Here is a 9,738-nt window from a genome sequence, read left to right as displayed (position 1 = left end):
AAACACTTTTCTTATGTTGTCTGAGGAAAACAGCAAACATTGCCATGCATTTTTTGAAGACTCTCAGTGCTGTCAAAAGGCCAAAGGGGAGCACTCGGTATTGGTAGTGACTGAGTCCCACTGTGAATCTCAGGAAATAATGGTGTCATGGATGGATGGTGATGTGGAAGTACACATCTTGTAGATCGAGGGATGCCAGCCAGGTGCCCTTGGGGATCAGGGGGAGGACTGACTGAAGAGTAATCATCCAAAATATTTTGTGTGGGATATAGCGGTTGATTTGTCACAGGTCCATAATGGGACGTTTGCCTCCATCTCATTTCAGAACAAAGAAATATCGGGAGTCAAATCCCTTGTGATGTTGAGTTTGAGGGACGTGTTCTATGGCTCCTTTTGCCAGGAGAGTTTGAACTTCCTCTTGAAGCAAACTGAAGGGAGGAGTTGCCACAAAATGAGGGACCTGTGGAGTTGAAAGAAACTCGATGGCGTATCCTCGGCAAACGATGGTGAGGACCCAGGTGTTTGTGGTGATGGATTCCCAGGTGTTGATAAAGGAGTGTAGCCTGGTGCCCCGGGCTGGGGTAACCAATGGAGGATGAGGAGGACTATGCTGGAGGGAGTCAAAGAAACTGTTTCACAGGAGGTGTTGCGTTCTTGGAGGAGGGGGCTCTAGTCTTCTGGTGGTATGGTTGTTTGGTCGAGGGAGTCTTGTGCTTCCAGTAGTCTGACTGATGGGGAGACCGGGAGTGTTTGGGGTCACTGAGCTGCCAAGTTTTAAATCAGAAGGTTTGTGGTTGGGAACATTGTGATACCCCCCAACTGCAAGCACTCTTATGGCTGTCATCTACGTTGGTGAGGGTTTCATCCATGGAGGCATGGAACAGGCCTTCTCTATCAAAGGGTAGATCCTCCACCTTTGATTTTATGTCAAGTTGCAGGGTCATAGAATGTAGCCAAGCGTGTCTTCTGAGGACGATTGAAGTGGCCATGGGCCTTGATGAGCAGGATACTGCATGGCGAACAGTACTGATTTGTTGTTTTGCTAATTTAGACAATTCATTGAGAAAGGTAGTAGCAGTTTTTTGGGAAGCCTTGGGTAGTTCTGCAACCAAAGTGGAAAGTTGGTTTGTCAAATGAAAGGAATAGGCCAAAAAGTACATGAAGTAGTTATGAATCTTGGCTGTCATGGTGGTGACTGAGTACATCTTTCATCCCAGGGTATTCAATTTACGTCCTTCTCGATCTGGTGGCCCAGAATGCCATGTCTGTTTGGATTTAGATGCAAAGTGTATTATGACCGAATTCGGAGCTGGGTGTGAGAGAAGAAACTTTGGGTTTAATGGTTGGATTCGGTAGAGAGAGTCAAGATGCTTCAATGTCGGTGGAATAGAGGCGGGTTTGTCCCATGCCTGTTGGAGAACATCTAGGTGAATTGGGAGCATGGGGAGCAAGGACGCTGGCGGAAGATCTGATTGTACTAGCTTATGGACCAGATCTGTAACCGTTGGAGCGTCACTGGTAAGTTGAATGTTCAAAGCGGCAGCCATACGAGTTAGCCGTTCGAGATAAGCCTTGGACCCTTCCGAGGGTGATAAAGAACCCTGGCAAACTGTGTCCAAATCCAGGGAAGTATGAAGTGAATCATCTGCTTCCGAATCCGACCCCTTGGACCTGGTGTCCGACGGTTCTGAGGCAGAGGTCTGTGGGCCAAGGCTGTTTAGCAGTGCAGCTGATGCTGGCATCAGAAGGTCTGTTGGTGTGTTGGTTGGAAGCCCGGGGGGGCAGCAACAGTAGCTATTGGAGGAGCTGAAGGCAGTTTTATGATGATAGGAGCATCCGGTGGGCCGAACACCTGGGGTTGTTGGTTTTAGAGGGAGGCACATAAATAAATCTTCTGAATGGTGAATAGGGGCATGAGTAGCGGTCCCAATCTTGGTATGAGGTGCAGGATGGAGATCCGTAATGTTCCCAAAGGGATCGGGGGAAACGCTCCTGTGGGGAGGGAGATCATGACTCTGACAAGTACCTGGAGTAGCCCTCATAGGGAACTGTGTAGGAGGCTGGAGCGTAATGGAAACAGTGCCAGCTTTGGGATCAGGATCAACTCCAACAGAACTGGTGTTGAGGAGATCGCTGTGGTAGTTCGGTGGGTTGCGAAGGTATATCCTGATAAGCAGGCTTGGCTTCAAGGAAGTCCGATGGCAGGTAGCTACACATGGATGGAAATCTAGATGGAACATGCACCACCTGTGTGAGAGGGGCTGCTACCGTAGACAGGATTGATGACAGTGTGATCACAGGAGTGGAGTCCTATGTACCCATGGCTGTGGTTTCCGAAGGTTGCACTGAGGCCAGGTTCGATTTTGGGACCATTGCAGGCATCAATACCGACTGGTCCTTCGACTTGTGCAATTTCTTTGGTTTCGGTGCGTCTGGAGATGAAGATGAGAGGTCCTTGGACTGTTTGTCAGTCTTACACTTCAAGGCCATCAAGTTGGGGGAGTTGGGGAAGGAGGCGAGGCTCTAGAGCTCCAGCTCTGGGACATCACCGAGTGTAGGGAGGCCTCCAGGAGGTGGCTCTTCAGCCTCACAGCTCTGTCCTTTCAAGCCTGCTTTGTAAAGTTACTGCAATGAGCGCAGGAGTCACTGGTTTGTGAGTCTCACCCAAGCAGAAAAGACACAGGGAATGTCTGTTACAATTTCAGCGTTTGAAGCAGGTCTTCCCTTCCATGCGCCACCAACATGATCCGAGGGGAAGGGGTGGGGGAAGATGACGACAAGGGAGAAAAACTCGTGGAAATGTCCTTTTTTTTTTTTTTGTAGAGACACTGACGATGGAGATGAAGATGATAAAGACGGTGAGAAAGATGACGAAAAATGGAGAAGAGGCCTATGAGGCAGTTCAGTAGAGGGAACACAGCAAGGCAGGTCTAACCAGCAGTGCGGTTGAGAAGAAAGTGAGTGGGAGGGCATTTCCTTCCCCGCTCCAGACATGCACAGTTGGTGTCTGCTTCCCAGAGTGCGGTAAGGAAGCACGCCAAAACTAGAGGCTAGCTCTTGTAGTTCTCCAAGGTTGGGTTCGAGCACAGGTGCAGAACCCATGTGTGGGACTGCACAGAGACCACAAAGAAGATCCAAAGTCTTGTGCTCTACAGAGGAAAGAGGGAGAGACAACAGCCTAGTAGATCCATCATGGGGGTCACTTAAGACCAGGGGTCTTGTTGTAGAAAAAGAGCTGCCGGAGCTCATTAGCATAACTCATTAGCATAACTTATTTGCATATGCCACGCCCCCTGACATCACCGGAAGTGACAGAAGGCCACACCCCCTGACATCACCGGAAGTGTGTCAGAAGGCCCGGCTACTTACCCTCCTGCTTCATCCTCATTCCCAAACGGAATGAGGATCGAAGCAGAGGGCGGGGTGAAGAAGGGGGCGGGGCTTCACCACGTGACCACCCCGCCCCCTAGAGGTTCTCTTCCGGAGCTCCGTACCTGAGAGCTCCCCCCCGACTAGAGCCCTGCTTAAGACAATGATCACCAAATACATACCGTATATTTTATAATATTTTGTGATGCAGTGTAAATGCTATATATCTGTTTTACTGTGAAGAGTGTTTTAGACTTTGTCATCTTTGCTTTCAGAATATGGATACACTGACATTGGACTACAGTCCCAGGAGTGGACTAGCTACTAAAGACAGCAGGAAAAGTCCTGGGTGGCTGATGGCTGGGGTGGGGGCTGCTTAGCCTTCGGAGACATCCTGTCCTCCCAAGCAAGGTGAAACTCGCCTCATGCAGGCTGGCCCCAAACAAGACAGGTGGCGGCCGCCACAAGCCAGCAGCTGTCACTTTCCACTTGCTCCCTGTCTTTCTCCCCCCCACACACACACACTTCACCACACACACACTACCCTTTTCCAGGGCCATATGGACCTCCCAATCTGCCCCTGGTGATTCCTCAGTAGACTGTGGTTTCCTGTATCTTTATCTTAAAGGCATGGCTGCCAAAGGCTTTCCTATATGAGACAGGCTCGCAGTTCATGATTATTTATTTATTTATTTATTGGATGTATAAGCACTTCCTTGAGATGAAACAGTAGGACTAATAAGAGATCAGCTTACCCAATCCAAATCAAAATATTGGTACATTTTGTTTTTATGCAGTATCCTCTTCTCCCCCCCACCCCCACCCCTGGCCAGGGCAGTGGTTCTCAAGCATTAGCAATCTGATTTTTTTTTTTTTACAAAGCTCATGCCTCCTCAGTTACCACCACACTCCCTTTTCAAAAGGCATGTGGCAAACTACATATGTGTTATCCTCTCAAAACAATACTGTTAGGTTGCTTGTTAGCTACACAACAGCAAGTTTAAGGAAAATTATTTGATTGACTGTGCATGGCCTACACAACCAGGTCTCAGAAGACAGCTGGTTCTATAGAGCTACAACTGAAAACATCCCAGCTCAAGTTCTAATCAATCTCACCCACTGATTGGAGGGGATTGTGTAGTGGTTAAGAGCAGTGGCCTCTAATCTAGAGAACTGATTCCTCACTCCTCCACGTGAAGCCTGCTGCATGATCTTGACCCAGTCAGTTCTCTCGGAACTCTCTCAGCCCCACCTACCTCAAGGTGACTGTTGTGGGGAGAGAAAAGGAATGGCAATTATAAACCACTTTGAGACTCCTTAAGGTAGAGAAAAGCAGGGTATAAAACCAACTCTTCTTCTTCTTCAATTGGTTATTAACTTCTAGATAGAGGCCAGCTAAATGAAAACTGTGCATGAGAAACAGCCTGGAACAACTTTCAGAGCTGTTTATAGAAACAGGAAGAGGCCAGGATCACAAAACCTCTGGTATTTAGTTGAAAACAGCCATTAGTTATGGTCTATGAACATAGACTGGTCTCTCTCTCCCAGATTCAATCCTTTGCGTTGAAAAACAGTGTGAACACCAGTTTAGTTTTATAGTGGAAACAACTATGATAACTGCTTGGTGCCACTCAAAAAGCAATCAGCCTGTTGTGCTCTGAGATTATTGGGAGATTAGGATGTGGGCGGTGGCAACTCTGTGAGTTTGAAAGAGGGAGGAACCTATTCTGTCCCCTTAAGTGGAGAGTCCCCTCCCCACTACACCCTTCCTTGAAACTCAAGAGCGCTCCATTTTCAATGTTAGCTAGATGAGTGTGAGAAGGGCTTCTCCTTTGGCTTTACAAAGGACCCCTGGAATTCCCTTGAGGACCCCCCAGATGTCTCTGGACCTCAGTTTAAGAAAAAACTGTACTAGGGCAATTTCTCAGAACTTCTAGATTAGGTGCTGAAGAGCTGAACTGGAGGCAAAAGAAAAGTCCTGCGCAGAAATGTGCACGTAGAAAATGCACACATTAAGGCAAGGTATATATCCTTCCTCATTCCTGGTACTTCTGAATGTAGATGGCGATATCATATGATTAAAATGATCCTTCTTCTCAAAATCTACCTGCCTGTCCAAGGTTAGCATGTCAAGAAGTGTTCAGGCTTTATCTTTTCCAAGACATATTAGTTTTCCCTCTCCATGTATTTTGTTTTTACCTAGAACAAACATCAAGACATATGCCCTCTAGCATTCTGAAATGATGCAGTCAAAAACAGTTGCCTTTTTCTGAATATATCTATATGTTGGCTCCTAATAGTACAGTATATTTATCAGCACTTTCTGATATTTCCAGTGGAATTTGTAGTGGTCCAAAATAATTTTTCACTGCTGGCTTTGCTTGGCACTGGATAACAAAAACTAGCTGAAATGTGTGCTGGTAAATATCATATTTAAGGTGACTACTCAGTGCTTGAGGATGCCAGATTAGGTCACTGGTAACATTTTAAGGACTCATCTGCCAAGATTCCTAACCTATTTTGGAAAGAGCTGCTCATCAATGACTGTCACTGCGGTAGAGCAAAATCAGTTCTGTGTTTGAAGAGATGTCTAACGGCCGGCATGTTTCCTGTAGACAATGAACCTCAGCAATCATTAGAAAAATGTGTTCAACATAAAGGGTGAACAGATCCTGCTTGGCTGACTAAAACCCTTGTTTGCCCAATAGCTTTTCTACTTACTATGTACTTTCACAAGGGTTAGTAACAAATGTACACATATACACACATGCCAGTTACATTTTTATAACTTATTTTTGCACAATGCCTAAGAAGCCAAAGGAATCTCTTATAGTACATATCCTGAAGTCCAGATGAAGTGTTAGACTGCAGGCCAAACCAGATGAGACACTGGAAGATCTCCAGCATGTTTTCCATCATAAATACCAGCCACAGCAGGTTCCAATTCAGATGTAGGGGGGGAGAGAGTTTCTCTCTTCCCACCATGCTGTTTTCCATACTTCAAATGCCCCCCACCAGAGCTGCTCTTTTGTAATGCCTACATATGCCCCCTTCACAGAGTAAACTGCAGCTCTGGGGAGCCATTTGTAATTGGGAGAGATGGCATGGCTTCCTCTTGTTCGTTAGCATAGTGATCTGAATAGGAGTCTCCCACAACTGCAGTTTATAAAGGTAAATGTACATGATTATGTGAACTGAGCCATTTGCCCTTGAAGAGTGGGTGGAGGAAACTAAATCTAGGTCCTCCTCTTTCCTTCACCTGAAGAGCTAACTGGTGCCCTCCCTGATTATCTGGGGCTATCTGTGTATGTTGTACATAGGCCAGTTTCTGGAGTGAGTTGCAGAATTATGCATGCAGCATCTATTTGCATTCATAGTTTGCTATCTATGCACAAATCTTTGAGATAAATGGTCTTTGGAGTATGGATCTGCCACATGTATATTTGCAGAGAGAATCTGATATCAACACTTGACCTCCAGGCTTGCATACAGGATTTTATATTAGCAGTTCTTCTCCTTACATTTTTCATGACATCAAGACCACCAGCTAGGCATTCTCAACTTCACTTTTTCCTCCCCACCCTCCATTAATTTGCTTAGTTTTGCAGGTAAAAATATTACTTGTTACTCAAGCAGTCATATTTCCTGTGATTGGCAGTACAAAATCTACCATAAAAGGTCAGGGAACCTTTGATAGATGATTGCAGAACTGGAAGAAGAATGCAAAAGATATTCTATCCTTTAGATGCTTTGGAAGTGATTGAATGTAAGGAAACAGCTGGACTGTAATCACTCTAAGTCAGAGCAATGGAACTATGGGTAAGCGTAAATCCATACCACCCAATTCAGCTGTGGTTTTTCACTTTTGATAAGCAACAAACAGCAGCGGCAGCAACATATCATGCAAATTTACTGGGATGATAACATGTTTGATAAACATGACATTTATAACAACTGTACAAGTCCAAAGCAACCCCCTCTCTGTTTTCAGGAGTTGTATTCCAAGGTCCACAAGAGCAAAGCTCACTGAATGAGAGTTCCTTACTTTCTCCACTGCCATTGCAGCCACCCCAATCATGCTCTTGGACTTTCACAAATAAGATAGCGGTGAAGGGGGAGAACTGGCAAAAATTCACTTCCCTCTTCTGCCTACGGAAGTGTTTGCAATTGGCAGTGCCATTATTTTGCTAGACCAGCACCTTTGATTCCAACCCAAGATAGAAACAACTGATCCCTAATGAAGACGAATGAGCTGTATGGGTAGAGTATCCTTCATCGGTTGTTTTTAGTGCAGCAGTTTCCCCATCTGGAAAGTTGTCCCACCCCTGGTGCACAACATTCCTTTTGATTTTAATCACAGTGCAGAATTTATCATCCCAGTGACAGGAAACCTGACCAAAAACCCAATGAACCAGTCAGAAGAAGAGTATTGGTAGCACACAGTGGTAGCTGGATGAAAGAATATGGTAGTTAATTTTAAAACACTGTTAAATTTGATTTAAATGATTAAATTTGTGTGCTAACATACCAGGGGGAAGAATATCTTGATATCTCAATTCTTTAAAGGAACAAACATTTTTTTAAAAGTACCTCAGAATGCCAGTGAAGATAAAACAGGGCATGAGCACTAAGTCCACGTCTTGAATTTTGAAATCTAGTTACACAGAAACAGTCACGTCTTGGCTGTTTCATTCATGGCAACTAGGATTTCAAAAGGTTATACAAATGAGGATGCTGAATGAAATTTAGTTACACATAAATCATTAGAGATGCCATTCCTTGATTCAGTGCAACCAGGATGATGAAAATGAAGAATGTAAAGACAAAAAAAATGAATTTTATTCAATGTATTGAGTACTTCCGTGTGAATGATTAAAATTTATGACTGTTACCAAATTAATCATAAGTGTTGTTCTACATCAGATGCTTATTAACAGTGGGTAATTTCTGGAAGATCTAAGAGTGGAAGCAGTTGTGGTTGGATCTAGAACCTTCCTCCAGAAACAAACATTCTCCTTTATGTAACAGCTGGAATGTACAGAAAAGGATGAAAGTACAGATCCAGATTTCAGCCTGCTAATTATACTTTGTCAGCTTATTTTTAAACCTTTGTCAAGTTCATGTGATATAAACTCTAGAAAAATGGATTTCCAAAACATGCAGATTACAGTAACATGTATGAAGTAGTCTAATGATATGAAACTGTTTAAAGCCATACAGTTCTCAAGGGCAACCACCATAAGGAGGCACAGATTATTATCAAGGGTAGTACAACATCATCACCAATCAGTTTGGACCCAGATTTTATAGGTGATGGATTTGAAGGTGAAGTCCATATCAATCCCTTCCTAGTCAGTCCACTACAGGTTGTTGGCACAGATAATAAAAACCCAGTGGTCCTGGAGCCAGTCTAAATATATAAAAGTTCCACAGTGCTTCTCAAAAATGCTCTATGGGCTGAAGATGCATTCGACATTCAGAAAAATCACTAAAAAGGAGAGTCCTCTTAAGGGGCTTGGGGGGAGGGTTCACAACAGCCCACCTTAGGGCTGATGCATAGACCATGCACCAAGGAGGATGGTGATGGGTATGAATAGTGGTTTCTGCCACTTCCAGCCTTAATACCAGTCCTCTTCACTCGGTTACCCCAACACGCACATTAGGGAAAGTGCTGACAGCAGTTGGGCTGTCAATTGCACCTGTTCTCCCCAGCCTATGCTAGGCCAAGACATGAGGAAGTGTAATCAATAAAATTGTGGGCTGACTCTTTCCATCACAGTGTGTTTGTGTTGTCCTTCTCCCATCCCCCCCCCCATTGGCTGGTCCCCAATCCAGGTGCAATGGACATAACTTTGATTCAGTCCTAAAACTTACTACACGGACAGATGTGGAATATCAACAGTAGTGGAAGTCCCACGTTGCAAAATGTGATATAATGCTGACATTGAAAATGAGTCCTTTATAGGAAGATGGTGGTGGGCTCTTAATTTTTAAATGCAAACAAGGGTGGAGGCAGGGAAGAGTTTTTCAAAAAGCTTAAGAGAGAATGCTGGAGCCATTATTACTGATGGTGTGCATTCACCTGTGCTATCATTTGTACCCAATCTTTGCAACGCTTCAAGAATCTCTTTGACCAGAGGGGACCATGCGGTGAAAGAAATAAGTGTATACTTTTGATGGAGGGCAACTGTATTGTTTGGCCCTAATCCCAAAAAAACTAACTGTGTTTCAGTTGTATTGAAATTACTGGAATTTTAGTCAGTCATGGCTAACTTGCCTCACTGGTTTTAATAGAGCTTAAGTGTGACTAACATCTTCTGGATTTGGAACCATAAGTTTTTTAATCACTTGCTTGGGTCTTAATAGCCA

The sequence above is a fragment of the Gekko japonicus genome, unplaced genomic scaffold (genome assembly GCF_001447785.1).
Source record: "Gekko japonicus isolate JY-2015 unplaced genomic scaffold, Gekko_japonicus_V1.1 scaffold77, whole genome shotgun sequence".
In the NCBI taxonomy this organism is placed as follows: Eukaryota; Metazoa; Chordata; class Lepidosauria; order Squamata; family Gekkonidae; genus Gekko; species Gekko japonicus.
The sequence above is the reverse complement of the archived record's forward strand: the minus strand, read 5'-3'. Positions refer to the sequence as shown.